Here is an 18,890-nt window from a genome sequence, read left to right on the forward strand (position 1 = left end):
ATAAACACATAAAAAGAAAATTATAGTATATTTATAGTCTATTTATATTTATAGTATATTTTTTTAAAAATAAAGAAAAAAATGATCCCAAAGTTTTGTTTTGTTTTCAAAAAATAAAAACTTAAGTATAAGAAAACAAAATCTAGGATAGGAAATCACTAAAGACAGAACCAAAACCAAGGAAAGAAAAAAATGATCAAAACCACTTCCACTGTTGGCTTATACCTATATTCACATTTGTATTATGTAAGACCATAGTGCGTGTATAAGTATATATTCCACACACTCCTGCATTGTCGTCTTGACTGTCTTTTACTGATTCTAGTTGCACCTGAATAGCAAAGGCACACAGCAGGTAGCTGGTCTAAGGGCCGCCAGGTGGAGGCTCAGAAATCACCATATTGGTTCAACACATGGGAGCTGCCTGGTTATTCCCCTGAGGAGGTGCACCATTCCTGGTACTGTAACACTATGCATGGAGTGGACAGAGCAAGATCCTATTCCATCTCCCTCCTCCAAAAATCCATTTGATGTACTGTCCTCAGATAGAGGACGTATCAGATATTAAACTGATAAGAACAGATACTACCCTTGATATTAGCCAAAAGGCTGAGAAGTGATGATCCCAAAATTGTAAAAAATGCCCACATCTATCATTCAGCAAACCTCAGTTTGTTTCCTGAGATTAAGAATTCCTCATATCAGTGAGGTCATATGATACATGTCTTTTTCTGATTGACTTATTTCGCTCAGCATAATATCCTCCAGTTCCATCCACGTCGTTGCAAATGGCAAGAGTTCATTCCTTTTGATGGCTGCATAATATTCCATTGTATATATATACCACTTTTTCTTTATCCATTCATCTGTCGATGGACATCTTGGCTCTTTCCATAGTTTGGCTATTGTGGCCATTGCTGCTATAAACATCGGGGTGCACGTACCCCTTCAGATCCCTACATTTGTACCTTTGGGGTAAATACCCAGTAGTGCCATTGCTGGATCATATGGTAGCTCTATTTCCAACTTTTTGAGGAACCTTCATACTGTTTTCCAAAGTGGCTGCACCAGCTTGTGAATTCTTTTCTTTTCTTTTCTTTTATTATGTTATGTTAATCACCAAACATTACATCATTAGTTTTTGATGTAGTGTTCAATGATTCATTGTTTGCATATAACACTCGGTGCTCCATTCAGTACATGCCCTCTTTAATACCCATCACCTGGCTAACCCCCCTCCCCTCTAGAACTCTCATTTTGTTTCTGAGTCCATAGTCTCTCATGGTTCGTCTCCCCCTCCAAATTCCACCTCCTTCATTTTTCCCTTCCTGCTATCTTCTTCTTCTTCTTCTTCTTCTTCTTCTTCTTCTTCTTCTTCTTCTTCTTCTTCTTCTTCTTCTTCTTCTTCTCTCTTCTTCTTCTTCTTCTTCTTCTTCTTCTTCTTCTTCTTCTTCTTCTTCTTCTTCTTCTTTTAACATATAATGTATTATTTGTTTCAGAGGTACAGGTCTGTGATTCAACAGTCTTACACAATTCATAGCACTCACCATAGCACCTACCCTCCCCAATGTCTATCCAAAAAAAAAAAAAAAAACAAAAAAAAACAAAAAACAAACCTACATCTATGCTTTGAGCCTGACTGGGGCTAGGAAAACTATAGTCCAGGAGCCAAATCCACTCCATTACTTATTTCTGTAAAGTTTTATTGGAACACAGCCACACTCATTCATTTTGGAATTATCTATGGCTGTTTTCATGCTATAATAGTAGAATGGAGTAGTTGCAAAATATACCATATGGCCCATAACGACTAAAATATTTACTATTTGGCTTATACTATTTTATTGATCCCTGGTTAGACTGAGATAATTTTTAAATTTATCTTGAGATGTATGTTATTTGAGTTATAAAACAGTATATAGATAGAGGGAATATTTCTTTGGCTGGAAAACCCACAAAACTGGCATCTTTAACTTTGGCTTCTGAACACCTTTATATCTTTAGTTATAAGTAAATCATTGAGTGGTTTATAAACTTAGATTATAATTCTCGTTTTCACTTTCTTTCTTTGTTATTATAACAGGAATGGGATGTCAGCTCACAAATGTAGTGTAGAATAAGTGTACTTTAAAATTTAAAATTTATTTACTGTAATTTCTATTTTGAACTCATAGTCCTCCAGAGTAGTAAAAATTTAAACTCAGTGTTTCAACTTGTTGATTTTTCATTATTTCCCAATTTCCATGTCTGTTTGAGCTGCAGAAGCATTGGGAGGACTGGTTATGGATGTTGACTATTCTCTCTTCTAATTTGATTATTTCTCTTGTTTGGATTTCGTCATTAATCCACACATGTGATTCCACAGCTATACGATATTCTCTATGGCATTTGCTCATTACAATCTAGACAGTTCATCACGAGACATTATTCTACCCTCTGGGCCTTTTCATGTCTATTGGATCTACTTCTATTTCACAGCCTTTTTATGGGGACTTGTGATTCACCTTGTTCTTCTTATAATCCTCTGTGGAGAAAAATCCCCGTAAGCTCTACTTATCTATTCTTAGTCTTTATCTTTTTCATCTGGGTTTTTGTGCAGCTTCCTTGTGGCTCTGCCTAAGCATAAGGAGCAGAGGTTCTTTTCTAGAATATACCAATGCTTTATCATTTCCACTCTGTCTCCCTCCATTCTGTGGAAGCCCTGCATTTCTCAAATCCCATTTTTCCAATACATGTATTTATGCCCAGTGCTCTTCTCCTGTGAGAGAAGTCTATGATCTATACAAAAGAATCTCAAAAGATGAGCACATATCAATATATCTTGCCACATCTCTCTGCAAAAGCAAGGAGCCCAAATATCAAGTGGTTTAAATAAAGGTGAGAAGGAAAAAGGAAAACAAAACTGGGAAACAAAAATAAAAGTCTGTTAAGGTTTCTAAAATAGTATTTCACTACACCTATTGCTTGCTATTGCCATCTCTAATCTTAATTGAATATTAATTTTGTATATCAGTATCTCAGTACAGATAGGTTAGATTAGGGTAAAGCAACAATTAACCCCCACATCCTTGTAGTGCAATGTGATAAATGTTGATACTTTTTCAACTTCAACTGTATATTCACTACAAGTTGGTGTAGGTGTTTGTGTCATAAAGCCTTTCAGAGCTGTAGCATAATGGGGGCTCTAGCATTTTGAGATCCACCCTTCGAAATATGAGTCTCTCCTCTTCATCAAGAAGAGGTAAAAGGAGACTAGAAAACCACGCAGAGACTTTTCTCTGGCTCAGCCAAGATGTGAACTATGTCACTATAGCTCACTTATTATTGAGTAGAGTTAGTACACATTTACATATAACAATAAATAGGCTGAAAGTGAGTCTTTTCTATGTCCATGCAAGAGAAATTTGAAATGAGATACAGTAGTATTTCCAACGCAGGGGATATTATGTGATGATAAACATCCAATCCTTGTAACCTTTTGTATAGGGAATCCCAGCGATCATATTTTCAAATCATCTGATAAAACATGCCACAATGCAAGAGAACAATTCTATCTTGGAAAAAAAAGGAATAAACTAAAAAAAAAAACAGTTTGGTCAGAAGCAAGTGAGGATAATTCCTCTTTCTAAGGGAAACAATTACAGGAGCATCCAGGATTTCTCCTCTGATACATTCCATATATCAGAACCTTGAGAGCCATGTGCAATTTAATTTTATTCCTTTACTAGTGTAACCACTATGAAAAGATAAGAATTCATAGCAAAAATGAATGTTTTCAAGTTTGCTTTTGCTATGTTAATGAAATACACTCTGTAAAGAAAAAAGTTATAGAAATATATGAATATTTAACTAATAATAGCTACACTATTGTGGCACTATGACATCTTTTATTTATTTTCATTAAATGGAAGCTCATGAAAAATGAAAAAGCCAATTCTAGAGTCAAAGGACATATTGGCATGGTGTGCCCTCTCAATTAAAACATTTTCTTAAATAAGCAGAAGGGAAGTGTTATGGTAGGAGGAGAACATTAATTTTTCTTTGTTTCAGAAGTTTTAAAAAGTATGATATGTATATATAACATATAAATAGCATATATAATATATATAATGCATGTGTGTGTGAAATTTAATTTAGGACAGTGTGATTTGAAAAATAAGGCAAGCAAAATTAAAAGATTAAAGAGAAAATAATAAAATTAAATTTTATTTCAACACAATGTAGTAATTTTTAATGTGTATTTAAGAAAATCAGAAATGCACATTATTTTCTTATTTATTAATTTGAACCAAAGGATATGATAATGATTTTTGTGGAACAATGTCTTTGAAATTGCTAGAAAAGTAAAAATAACTGTTATAAGTAAGAATGTATCTACAGTTATGTATTAGAGCTCTTTCAATCACAAGTCTATCACATTATGGAAAAAACAACAAACATCTATTTAGTTGGAAACAGCATATAGAGCAAATGGACTTGAGTCAGCAAACAGGCCACATGGCTGTGGAGTCCTGATTCACTTCCTTTCATTAGTTCCCTTTATCAAATAAACTGAAGTTTAAATTACCATCTTCGAAGTTTAATTTATTTTCTTAGTCAAGCAGTTAACCATATTTATAGAGGTCTGACAATTCTAGGAAAGAAAAGTGCTGATAGTAGCACCAATATGAGGAGAGAGAGATATAAAAAATGTAAATTTCCATTTGAAATGCTAATGGAGTATTTTTCTACAAATGCGGGTAATTATAATTTACCAAAATTTTAATTTGGGGGGCGCTGACATATCAATTTACTTTTAATCAGAGTTTCTCCTTCCTTTAATTATATAGTCATTTATTTAATCCAGATTCACAAACATATAATCCTACCTAAATAGATTTAAGCTTAGTGTTGGGAAAAAGAGGGAATATTCTCAGCCTGTGGGAAGATGTCATTCTTAATTTAACACCTATATTGGGGCGCCTGGGTGGCTCAGTTGGTTAAGCGACTGCCTTCGGCTTGGGTCATGATCCTGGAGTCCCTGGATCGAGTCCCGTATCAGACTCCCTGCTTGGTAGGGAGTCTGCTTCTCCCTCTGACCCTCCCCCCTCTCATGTGCTCTCTCTCTCTCTCTCTCATTCTCTCTCTCAAATAAATAAATAAAATCTTTAAAAAAAAAACTTAACACCCATATGATGCATTTATTTTATATCCTATATTTATTATATATTTATATATAAATTTGTATATTATATACATATATGGAAAATATCTATGAAGTTGAAGTCATTAGAGGTGAATGTCATGATGTAGTGTATTTTTTTACTGGAAGCAAGTAAGCCTGAACTTAGCTAACTCCAAGAACTGTATTATCAATGGGGATTCTTATAGCGGATGACATTTTGAATTACATATCTTCTAAATAATTTTCAAATTATAAATTCATCTTTTAGAATCAAATCCTCAACTAATATAAGAATCTCCATCTGTATTACAGTTCTTGGAGTTAGCTAAGTTAGGCTTACTTGCTTCCAGTAAAAGAAAATACACTACCTCATGACATTCACCTCTAATGACTTCAACTTCATAGACATTTTTCTTAGATTGTGTTGCCTAGGAGCCCACGTAGGAGGTTTACTCAATGTAGGATGGGAGTGCCCTTGGAATCAACATCTGTGAGGGAGGGAAGGAAGTAGGATTACACGGATGAAGGAATTAAACTGGAATGCTATTGCACAAAGGCCTCAACCACGTGATGGAGAGTTCTGAAGCTAGGGTAGCCTTTCAAAGTTGTCCTGCCTTCAAACAGAAAGGCTCATTTTTTTTTTAAGATTTTATTTATTTATTTGGCAGAGAGAGAAACAGCAAGAGAGGGAACACAAGCAGCAGGGAGTAGAAAAGGGAGAAGCAGGCTCCCGCAGAGCAGGGAGCCCGGGTAGGGGATCCATCCTAGGACCCTGGGATCATGACCTCAGTGAAAGGCAGATGCTTAACAACTGGAGGCTCATTTTTTATATCACTACATAAACCAGTCCTTGAACTTAGGGTGCCCTGGGGAGAGCCCATGACCTTAATACGGGTAACATTTCTTGCAGAGCAACTTGGTTGTGAACTGTCAGCTTTCAACACATTTCAGCAGCTGGGGGGATGAATGCTTCAATTATAAAGGATGGATCTGTGTGACCCACCAAAGATTTTACTCCGCTCAACCTTGGTTACACTCAGGTCAATTTTCTTTTAATAATAAAATGTTCAAACAGTGCCATAACATTCTATTTGATCTCCTTTACTGAGAAAACTTTTAAGAAGGTTAATGGGGGGGCGCCTGGGTGGCTGAGTTGGTTGAGCGTCTGCCTTTGGCTTAGGTCATGATCCCAGAGTACTGGGATCAAGCCCCACATCCGGCTCCTAGCTCGGTGGGAAGCCTGCTTCTCCTCTGTATGCTGTTCCCCTGTTTGTACTTGCTCTCTCCCTCTCTCTCTCTCTCTCTCTCTCTCTCTGTGTCAAATAATTATTTATTTTTTAAAGAAGGTTAATGGAATGAAATACACACCTCACCTCCCCATCCCACAATTGCCACTGGACCAGAGAGCTCAACTGATATTTATCTATTCTCTCAACTACTTTTCATTCAAGATTTTTCTTAACCCAGGTTGATACCTCTGTGGAAGAATGATCATTTCTATTGGTATAAGAATAAGAATATAAGATAAGATATATATAAGAATATATGATATTCTTAAGAATATATGAATATAAGAATAAATATAAGAATATTATTTCTCTTGGTATAAGTTCCCAGGTACCATGCCATTTTTGAGTCAAGGCAAATACAATAGTCCATTTACTGTCAAACTTTCACCAAAGAATATCAAGAGATGTCCCCAAGGGGTAACCTGAAGAGCCACATATCTCCCTCTATGTCCCCAAGCTTTAAGGGTAGCCCAATCTTTTATTAATAACTATGGCAAATTATTGAGGAGAAAAGAATAACACCTTTTCATGCCTCATAATGTCTTTGCACAAGCCTGAACAAACTAAACAGTAGTCATTAACTGAAATTATTAGAACTATTGCTGTGTATCCTGGTGGAATCATTCCTCTTCAACAGTTAGAGCTTCTAAATCCAGAGAATTGGTATGGGAAGTATAAATTCCCTAAGTAGGTAACTAGATAAGAAGGACATCCTGCTTTCACCACTGGGTTCCCCGACCCAAGTTTTCTACCTCTTGGGCACATAGCATCATATTATAACCAATGATTTATTATCAACTCCGAGTCAGCACTTCAGTTCCACCTTCAGAGGCCATGCTCTACTCTAGCTACCAGGCCAGAAGCTTCTGAGAAACACAAGGTATGATATGGCCAGGGGATCTCACTGCCATGTGCCCATTTCCTTTGCTATAAATTGGATCTCTTGAGCTGATTAGATGTTACATGAGATACACTGCCAGAAAATTAAACATTTTATAAGCACTCAGATACTAGTGCTGGCTAAGGGCTTCAAAGCAAGAAAGACAAACCCATACCATGAACATATGTGGATTCCATTTAAGATAGTAGGGTTTTGGAGATCTGTCTGGACGACTGGTATCCTTGAGGGAAGTGCCATAACAGGGCATAAGTTTTAGTCTCTGCTGTAGGCAGTTTTGGTATTCAGCAACAACAATAACTATATTAGCTTTGTTGAGTTGGGCCTAAATCATAGGGACTGCATGTAGTCTACATCCCTACTACCTTGGTTACTCCGATCCTGATGTCATTCTGCCAGTACTGAACACTGATAAGAAAGGTTGGCTGGTAGATTCCTTCTGTTTTTGTGGTAGTTTTGTGCCTCTTCTATGGTTGTTCTTAATTAACATACAATACAAAGATCGTCAAAGTTTATGAAGCCTATCTTTGTGTCTTCTCTAGATTTCTTTGTCCTTAGCCTTACAGTTTGCTTCCAGGCCTCCAATAAACTGGCCAAATTATTGATGAGTCTGCAAGTATATATTCTTAGCTCTGGCCATTTCTCTTTTAACAAAAAGTAGATGATGAGGAACATTACCTAAAGATCTGACCACTGGAAGCATTGTCTCTAGCCATTGCCCTTCAGTGCCGTACATAAATGGACTAAAGTGCAGCAGACTTCCATTTTTAGTTTGCCATCACTGAGTCAAGCCATCTCTTAATCAAGGGTGACCTATTTCTTCCTTAATCCATTGGTCATAAGGTAAACCCACCCCCTTATCCAGCCATAAGTGTGAGCTAGGGGAAAGTCAGAACATTCTGATTTTCAATCCTGGGCATATCATTTCTGTTTTAAATGGATTGCTGCTGGGCAGTAGACTTCATGGGTTTAACAGAATCCAAGCCATGGAAGATTTACAGCTGCGTATACACCTGATGACCGGTAGTCAGGTGCATTTCCTCTCCCAAAACTCAGTAGCACTTCAGTAGCTGTTTTTGACTAGGACTAAGTATAATTCAAATGATTTCGATCTGCTACAGGGCCCTTTCTTGCTCTTAGACTCACTCAAAGCTGGCAGCCTTCCATATCACTCAGAAAAAACTGTTTTGAATCTATATTCCCAAGGGTAGAATTGCCATTATCTTGCTGCTATAATTTGACACTCATTATGTTAATTACACTCCAACTCCCTTGCTTTTAATAATTAAGCACCAGCATGTACCCTCTAATATTTTGGGAACTTTTCATCCCCATTGCTATTTGGAACCCCAGTTTTGTAACAGCATCATCTACTCTCAGCTCTGACTTGCCGAGAAAACCCAACACCAGTTTTCTCTGTGATGCTGTTGCCTCTTTCTCCAGCAGAGTGCCTACTGCTTTGATAGATACAGTGTCTTCAGACCACTCTCAGCATCCAGGGAACACAGTCAGTTGGTGAGTGTTCAGATACTACTTAAAATATCCACCCCCTTCTCTGAAACTTTTGATCTTTTCTTTCCCTGTTTACCAAGATACTTCTCTCATTTCTACATAACTGTTAGCCATCACATGCTCCAGGCTTCCAAAGATCATTCTAGTAATGTGTAAGAAGTTTCTTAGGGGTCTTACCATAGTGTTAATAACTGTATCAAGGAAAATAATCCCATATCAATAAACTCCTCCTGCTATCAATTTATATTCTGCTCCCTCATGATCCAGCACTTCAGAATCCGGTCCACTACATACTCTCCAGGCTCCTGTTGGTACATATTGGTTAGTTCCTACAATTCCTTTGAAGTGTAGTTCCTTTTCTCTCTTAACATGTACAGCATTTCCCTAGCAAGATTGTAAGGTCAATTAACTCTAGTGATGTCCTGGGGGAAAGTGGGAGTAGATTGTGAATGGGGTTCTTATCTCTTGAAAGGCAGAGGCTATGGTAACATTTCCTTCAAGTAGGGGAATTCTCGGCTTTAAAAGACAGTGGTGGGTGTGGGGGTGGGGGAGCCTGGGTGGCTCAATTGACACAATTAAGCATCTCATGCTTGGTTTCCACTCAGGTCATGTTCTCATGGGTTATGAGATCAAGCATCCAGTTAGGCTGTACGTTTAGCATGGAATCTACTTGAAAGATTCCCTCTGCCCCTCTCCACACTCACCCGTGCTCTCTCTCTCACAAAAAAAAAATTAATTAATCTTTTAAAACAATGAAGAAAAATGTGATGGGCACTCTTGCCCATCTGGAGAGCTCACAAGGATATGGGAACTTAAGGTTTTCCAAGTGTCCCCATGCCATTCCCGAGGGTATCATTCCTTTCTAATCAGGGCTGATCTCTGTGTAGCCAACTTGATGAAGGTGAGAATTCAACCTCCTCTGGAGCTCTGTTATCCTTATAATTAAGTTCCTGACCTTCAATTTTTTCTGCTCCCTGGCCGCAGAAGATGAGACTCTTTGTGTTGCCAAAAGAGACCTTTTGCTTTCAGATTTAGCTTTAATTTCACACCCTTAGCCTTTCATTTTCTTTCTCCAGGACATCCATTGACCCAGCAACAGCCAACCCATTCCATAGTCTTACAAAAACGACTTCCTCTGAACGTCTCAAATGACTGTGGTATTGCTCCCACCAATGCATTCTCTTCCACTTGTTCCCCATCAAGATCACCACAGGGATAATAACCACCTACCAGCTGTGTTGATTTTTTTATTGCCAGTTAGTCATTAGATGATAAACCTCAAAAATCTAATTTTAGAGTCTACTTCTTTGGACTACTTCAGATATCAATTATCTTGGGGCAAGTTTCCAGAGATTGAATTCTGAGATAGCAATTTATATGCAGGAAATTATTAGGGGTACCCTAATAATCACCTATGGGAAGGTGGAGGAAGTATGATTAGGCAGAAAAAGGAATTAAACTGTGAAACAGTCATAGCACAAAAGTCTCAATTTACCTTCAAAAATCTGGAATTAGACCTGCTCTTTGGAATTGTCCAACTCTGAAGAAAAGTAGCTGGGCCCCTATATTCTTCTATATAGAATGACCTCTATATTTCTGCCATAGAATGCAGACTTAACATGGGGTACAGGGTGACATTATATGTGACAGCTTAATTTGGCTGAAGGTAATTTTTGGAAGGTTTCTCATTTGAGAGTGGTCATCTGCCAACATTCTCAGCAGTTGGGGGATGTGTGCCTGGGTAGATGATATGTGTGATACATCATAGCTTCCATCCCAATATTCCAACCTTCTTATTTAGATTTTTCATCATGTTGTGCAATATATTGTCTCTTTCTTGTACACACACACACACACGCACACATGCACACACAAACACTGGCCTTGACTATGACATAAGCACACCATATAACTGACTGAGAGTATCTCCAATCACCTGCTTCTGCATCTCTATCCTCTCAGTTTCAGAGCTTATTTTATTCTGTTAGGTTCCTGATACTTCCTGCTATCACAATCTCCATTTCTGGCATAATTATAAAGACATAGCTCTATATGATCTTAGATTTTAAGACTTAGAGGTTATTTGAGTAAACCCATGAGCTATTATATTAGAATTTTACAATGACATTTTTTTATAAATACTCTTATCCCTTTATGATTTCTCATTCCAAAATTAGAAAAATGGAGTGTTTGTAGAGGATCCAGAAAAATATTAAAGTTGAAAACAAGAATATTTAGTACCTAAAAGATTTTCTTGGGCTCATCAGAATTTTGGAGCCTCAGAGTGTATGTGCCTTCAAAGAGTTACAACGAATCCTTCCTTTTTTATTAAAGACATTTGCATGAACAGAAGACATTGTTTTTAACAGTTCACAAGCTTCTGCTGTTTTTATACCATCTGAAGGCTGTATCATCTTTTAATGTCAATGCAGTTGGTTGCCATAGAAATTATAATGATGTCACTCACTATTTAAGTCTAGAAATAAACAGCAGGAACAGATGGGCATTTAAGAATGAAAGGCAGAGTTTTAATGCAAGTGGTCTTGAAAACAAAAAAAAAATGGCAGGTTAAAAACCACATGCAACAAATAAGCCTACCTTGTGCAACATTAAAAATTAGGAATGTGTCTCCATAGTTAGCTATCCAGGTTGCTGGATTGGAATCGGGGCAAACAAGCAAAAGGAGCAGGAAATGCATTCGAGCAACGACTGAGACAGAATCCTGTCTAAACAAGGTTGAGGCTGGATCATAGTCACAATATGAACACCCAGTAAGCTCCAACAGGATGCAACTGAGGCAGACTGCAGAGAAACATGAATTTAGTCTAACAGGTGTTAGGGCAGGTGTGGTGACAGCTAAAAACCAAGACAAAACAAAACAAAAACAACAACAGCAACAACAATGTAATAGTATGTGTGAGGACACATAGAAATATATTTGACATTCATAGGCAGGAAATCAAAGAAGTCACATGTATCTAGGTCTAAAATGCAACTAGAATTGCTTTAAAATTGCATTATTCCATATTGCTGCACCATTTGCTTAGAAAAGAAGTACAGCTATGTCCATTATTCTATTCTTTGTCAAAATTCTCACCCTGACAAATAATATTCACAAATTACTCAAAATATAACATTTAAAGGACTGTGGGTACCAGTGTATAGGGGTCACCCTAAAATCAAATCAGGTAAGTCAGCAAAAAGGGAAAAATAATACCATTTTAAGGCAATTGAAATAGGACTCAGACACAGACTTTTTTTAGATAACTTTGTTTTGAAAACATCAACTAAGGATTACAAAAGGTCTAAGAATGTTTTCATCTGTAAATATTTGTTCTGTTTAATTCTGTTGATCTGGCTAGAAAAATTTATTCAATGGTCACTAATTATATAATTAGAAAATAAGAATGGGGGAAAAAAAAAACAACCTGCTCAGGAGACACATTGAGTTAATTCAACGTGGAAATTTCTACAAAAATGCAATATAAAAATTATTTGGAAGACTATTTAAAAACTATTTTACCCTGCACTGATCCTCATCATCTGATATTTTTAAGTTTGTACTGATGCATTTTAAGCATAAGCTGTCTTGATTCCTGAGCCTGTGAAACAGGCATCCCCTAAAGAAACTATGGACTGGTGCTGAGAGGTATCCTTGGAGTAAACCCAGCCACCATTGTAGTTTTGTTGCTGGTGATGTGTGCATATTACCCCTTGCATTTATTCTTAACAGTTGTTACTGTGTTTGTGTAAGGAGTGACAAACTCATGCAGCCAAGCTGCCACATTGAGGCACTGATGTCTTAGAAAAGCTAAGGAATACAAACTCTCAAAATAAGTTGGGTATTTTGAGTTTACCTCTCCATAAGAATTTCAAAATGATTTTGTATTACAAAATTTTAAAAAAAATATTGAGGGTTTTGTTATAGACTGAATATTTGTGTTCCCCCCAAATTCACATGTTGAAACCCTACCCCCCAATGTGATAGTATTAAGAGATGGGCCTTTATTAGGAGATGATCAGGATTGGATGAGATGATGAGGGCTGAGTCCTCATGAATGATATTAGTGTCTTAAGGAAAAAAAATTGGAATACAAGGAAAATTTTTACCTCCTGATACATTAAATATCTCCTCATGTCTGTTCTGTGAATCTAAAAGGTATGATTAAATTAAAAATTTTTATTTGTCTTTTCCTTGATTATTGGTCTGATGAGATAAAATTGAGGATAATTTTCACATTGTCAAAAGATGTAACATAATTTATAGGTGGTTAGTATATGTACAAAAAGCTATTATAATGTAGCCTCTGAGCATCTGTTGTCTAATTTTGCTGATAATACAATCAAACTGAATGTAGGTAAGTTGTTAGCAATGATATTGAAAATATTGGAATAGATTTTTAAAATTATAACAGCTTAGTTTTCTCTTTTGAACATTTGCCAAAGAGAGAAGATAACCATCTCTCTGGAAAGGTACAAGTAACATCCATCCTTACCCTTTTCCAAAAAAGGAAGCCAGGTCTAATCTCTTGCTGATTTTCTTTTTTTATTTTTTTAAAGATTTTATTTATTTATTTGACAGAGAGAAACATAGTGAGAGAGGGAACACAAGCAGGGGGAGTGGGAGAGGGAGAAGCAGGCTTCCCGCCGAGCAGGGAGCCCGATGCGGGGCTCGATCCCAGGACCCTGGGATCATGACCTGAGCCAAAGGCAGACGCTTAACGACTGAGCCACCCAGGCGCCCCTTTTGCTGATTTTCAATGCCATCCAAAAACTGGCCTCACCCTACCGACATAAATCATTTTTATTTTTAAATTCAACAACACATTTGTTGATTGATTTATAAACTTTTAAAAAATCAAACAACTTACGCTGTTTTGCATAGATTTTATCCTTATTTTACACTTCATTAGATATTGGGTGATACATTTACTTCTTTTTCTTCATCTTTGAAATAAGAATTTTCTTCCTCCATTTAAAATCTCTCCTTCTGTCCAGACTGTCCTTTACTTCCAGTCTACTCTTAGTGGAAAGGCTAGATTACAATTACACTTGCCATTTCCCAATTTCTCATTTACTCTTCCTCCATTTACATTTCTTTTTTTTTTAAGATTTTATTTATTTAATTGACAGAGAGAGAGACAGCGAGAGAGGGAACACAGGCAGGGGGAGTGGGAGAGGGAGAAGCAGGCTTCCCACTGAGCAGGGAGGCCGATGCGGGCCTCGATCCCAAGACCTTGAGATCATGACCTGAGCTGAAGGCAGTCGCTTAACCAACTGAGCCACCCAGGCGTCCCCCTCCATTTACATTTCTGATAATGGCCTGTCATAAACACTACACTTCGCTAGATCTCTAATGATTGTTCTGAGGATAAATCTATGAGATACATCATAGACCATAATGTACTTTATGTTTCTTTCTGTGACATTATTCTCTACTTCCCACATTTTGAAATTCACTTTCCTTGGGTTCTAAGCAAAAAGCTTAATTTTCCTCCAACTCCTTTTCACTACTTTTCAGTCTCTCTTTTTTTAAGGTTCTTTTTCCTGGTCTTCCCACAAAATGATTGTTTTTTCAGGTTCCATCCCTAGGGATGACCATACAGACCCACACACTTCTTACTCTCCTAAATCTTGCTTGGCTTTGTTACTCACATCATCATGTTCAGCTAACACAAGAGGCTGATGACACCAAATCATTCTCTCGAGCATCTATTTCAGGGAGTTTCACTGAGGTGTCCCATATATATCTGTAATTATACAGGCTAATATTCAACTCTCATCCCCCTTTTGGCACCCCCTATACCATCTTCTGTTCTCCTACTTCCTACATCAAATTTCTAGTTAACCATACCTGAAATCTGGGAATCCCCTGAGATTCCCATGCTCTAGTGGATGAGATATCTTTCCCTTCCCATCACTGTTCCTCACCCCATTGGTCAAAAAGGACCGCAATTGTAGTTTCTAAATTTATCTTCATGCTATTTCTTCCTTTCCATTCCATCATTCTTATTTCTCCTTTTCTATGTCCATATTGTTTATATTTCTTAAAAGTAGTTTGACCTCATTTCAATTTATTTACTAAAACCTTAAAGTGTCATAAAATACACTTTCCAGTTTCACTTCATGCTACTTAAATTTGTTTTATTATATCATGCTCATTCAGATCTTCTTTGCACATATTTGTCCCCCAGAACATGTCAGTTGCTACACATCACTGATCTCTGCTAGCATGTGTACCTAGGAAATCTTACTTATTCTACATGATTCACATAAACAGGTCTTCTGAAGGAAAATTCCCCCAATTTACCCACCATCCAATGTGACCAGATCATATGTTCCTCTTTTTGCCCACTTAAATACATACTATTATTTTTGTGATAGGTTTATCATGTTCAGATCTATTCATTTATTTTTCTGTGAGCTTCATGAAGGCAGGCACTGTGCACCCTACATCTGTGTCCCAAATTGAAGGACTTCCGAGCATTTTGAATAATGAATGAATTCTGAGTGAAACGCATAAATTATGGACAATGAAATTACATAAGTATTTAGTCATATGATTTGAGTCTGTTCATCCTACTCAAAGTTCTTTTAAATGGGCTAGAAATACATGTGTAAACACATGGTAGATAAACTTAAAACCTAAGCACTGCATTTAATCTACTACCAAGATAATTACACCTCTTACTTGCCTCCTACACCAATCTGCCACTCACACATGTTTTCACTTATCTTTCAAACTTGAGTGTTCTCTTTTCTCCTTCCTCTTGTTCATTTCACATCCTCTGTACTCTCCACCTGTACAAATTTTTAGCTACATGTAAAAAGAAAATCTGTCTTGGAACAATCTATGAATTCATGACATAGGAGACTGTATACAATGATTTAGATTTATTAATCTATGAAGTAAGATCTGTGATGGGATGGCATCCAGGGTTGAGTGATTTGCCTAAGAATCTTCGGTGTGTTAAAATGTTCAGGGGATATACAAACTTCACTAATATTTTTTTAGGAAAAGTGTACAATAGAAGTAAGATTTATAGTATCCCAAAAGAAATGTTAGATCATGGGAATTTGGAATCTTGAGAAGGGAATGGTCAAAAGATTTATTAAGCAGTCATTATCCATTATATTTTTCTATGAGTAGCCTTATCTCAAACACTGAAGAGAATTTAAATATTTAGGAGAAACAGACATCTAAAACTAAGTCTCTGTGGCAATTCAAGTATGGTCATTGTTCCCAGGAGAGTAAGCATAGTGTTTGATACAGGAACCAATTTTACCTACCCTGTAATATGTACTGAGGCATTTGGGGACGGACATAATTGTAAATCAGAGCATAGAGACCCTGTAGACAACACTAATTATTGTGAATTGTCTTTCAGAGAATAACCAACTGTTTGGGATCATCTGTTCCTTCATACAGTTTCACTCTCATGGCCATATACATTATAAAAGTCATCATGTTAAGTATTTTCTTAGTTGGGAAATTGGATTGGATGGATTCCAAAATGTGTTGATGGAAAAGAGAAATTAACATTCTTGGTCGGAATTACATAGCTGAGAAACAAAAAGATATGCAAATTAGTCAGTTTATTGGCAAATTAAATAACGTTTAATTAGATTTTTTCAGGTTAAAAAGTTGTAAGAGCAGCCTTGACTATCAAATGTAATGGACCAGTATTAATAAATATTAACACACACACGCACACATGCACACACACAAAGCATGAAAGAAAACAGATAACAAAAAACAAGAAGACCAGAAATCAATCACACACATAGATATCTATCCGATGGGTCAACAAAGCCAGGGGTTAGTTCTTTCAAAAGGGAAACACACTGCTAATAGTCTGGTGGTATTGACCAAGAAACAGAAAAGATATGACACAAATAATGAATAGAATGTTTTGAAAAGTGGAAATAACTTTGTAACTGATATAATTAACAAGATAATTAAGTTAAATTATGAATACTTTTAGGAAACATCATTTGAATATATAAAATAAAAGGCAAATTACTAGAAACAATATACTGTGCCAATGACTATTAGCTAATCTTCCTAATCAATCTCTTTTCCTTGGCAAACAACCATACCAGATATGCAGTGTGGAAGGGCTATGTGACTGAGTCCCAGTAACTTAAACACAATGAAACTATTTCATCCAGGTTGATCTCATAAAGTTTCTATGCTCAATCTTTTGGTTTCACAGTTTCCAGCTTCATACATTGCAGATGGCAAAGCCATAGGAAAAGGGGCCCAGGGTCTGTGAAGTCACTGATTAGAAGACAAACACCTGGCAACAAATGATGTCCATTCACAATTTTACACAAAAATGAAATTAATTTACATTTTATTGATATACTGAGATTCTGATATTTAATTATTTTTTAAGACTTTATTTATTTATTTGACACAGAGAGACACAGTGAGAAAGGGAACACAAGCAGGGGGAGTAGGGGAAGGAGAAGCAGGCTTCCCTTGGAGCAGGGAGCCTGATGCGGGGCTCCATCCCAGGACCCTGGGATCATGACCTGAGCCAAGGCAGAAGCTTAACGACTGAGGCACCCATGTGTCCCCTGATAGTTAATTATTAAATAGCTGTGATACCTTAACTAATGTACTTCAATACATTTTAATTAATATCTCTACCAAAACTATTTGTAAAATAAATAGCATGCCTGAACAGAACAGGGGGAAATAAATTGCATGAGAAAAAATACTTCAAATTTACTTCTCTTTACTAGTGAATTTCACTGAACACTCAGAAAATAGAATTCTAATAGTACATAAAAACCTAGAGAGACTAAAATACATGTTATATTCTCTCGCTCATTTTATAAGGCCAGTAAAACTTTGACAAAAAAAAAAATCCACTAAGAACACTTTCGACTAGCAAAATTAAAGTCTAGTATCTTTCATGAACATAAATTTATACATTTAAAAACAAATATACCCCATTGGTAAACTAAAAATAGAAGTCAACTTAGTTAAACTAATAATGATATCTACCAAAAATTGTAATCACTATCACACTTAATTGTGAGCTATTAATTGAGGTGATGGCATATTAATTAACTTAATTGTGGTTATTTTCACAAGGTAGACATATATTGAATCATCATTTTGTACTCAGTCAGTCAATAAATCAATACTTTCCCTATGAAATTGAGAAAAAGGTAAAGAGATTCACTAAGATCACATTTTTTTCAACACTAAGCCAGAAGTTTTAATTCAAAAGAAAAGAAAAAGATATATATCTATAATCATTATAAAGGAAGGGGATATGATTATGTGTGTAGAAAATTCAGGGGGTTAAAGATAAATTTTGAAGAATTACTAAGAGTTTATCAAGGTTTATTGACACAAATCAATATATCCAATATTTCATTTTCACATACCAACTAAAACAGAAAAAGAGGCATTAAATAAATAAAATGGTATATGACAAAGTAAATGTTTAGGAATAAATATAAAAAATATATTAAAGGCATATATGAAAAATTTATAACACTGTTTCAGCTTATTTTATTGAGAGAAATTACAAAAGACCTAAATATTTCTTTTTTTTAAAGATTTTATTTATTTATTTATTTGACAGAGAGAGAGAGAGAGAGCACAAGTAGGCAGAGAGGCAGGCAGAGGGAGAGGGAGAAGCAGGTTCTCCACTGAGCAGGGAGCCCAATGTGGGACTTGATCCCAGGACCCTGGGATCATGACCTGAGCCGAAGGCTGACACTTAACAGACTGAGCGACCCAGGTTCCCCAAAAGACCTAAATATTTCATTGAAAGACATTAAAAGCCTTAAATAAATGAAGATTCTATCATGGTCATAGATGATTATGTCTGTGTTGTAAAATTTGTCAACTATATTGTTGATACACATTTAATATTCAAAATCCCAATAGGATATTTGAAATCCCCACAAATTGATTTTCAGGTTCACAAGAAAAATAACATGGCCTCATACAGTCAAGATAAGAACAGTAAGGTCGAAAGCTTTTCATTATCAAGATTTATGA

At 36.3% G+C, this 18,890-nt stretch overlaps 1 non-coding gene across 1 annotated transcript; it reads right to left on the minus strand.

Moving 5' to 3' along the window:
• Positions 1–439: 439 nt before the first annotated feature.
• LOC114204698 (U2 spliceosomal RNA) lies at positions 440–621 on the minus strand. The gene has a single exon (XR_003608226.1). It is a non-coding gene; the product is annotated as a U2 spliceosomal RNA (small nuclear RNA).
• Between the last annotated feature and the right edge of the window lie 18,269 nt (positions 622–18,890).

Source organism: Eumetopias jubatus, unplaced genomic scaffold (genome assembly GCF_037043125.1).
Source record: "Eumetopias jubatus isolate StellerSeaLion01/CBP00866 unplaced genomic scaffold, mEumJub1_p1.0 scaffold_6, whole genome shotgun sequence".
NCBI lineage: Eukaryota > Metazoa > Chordata > Mammalia > Carnivora > Otariidae > Eumetopias > Eumetopias jubatus.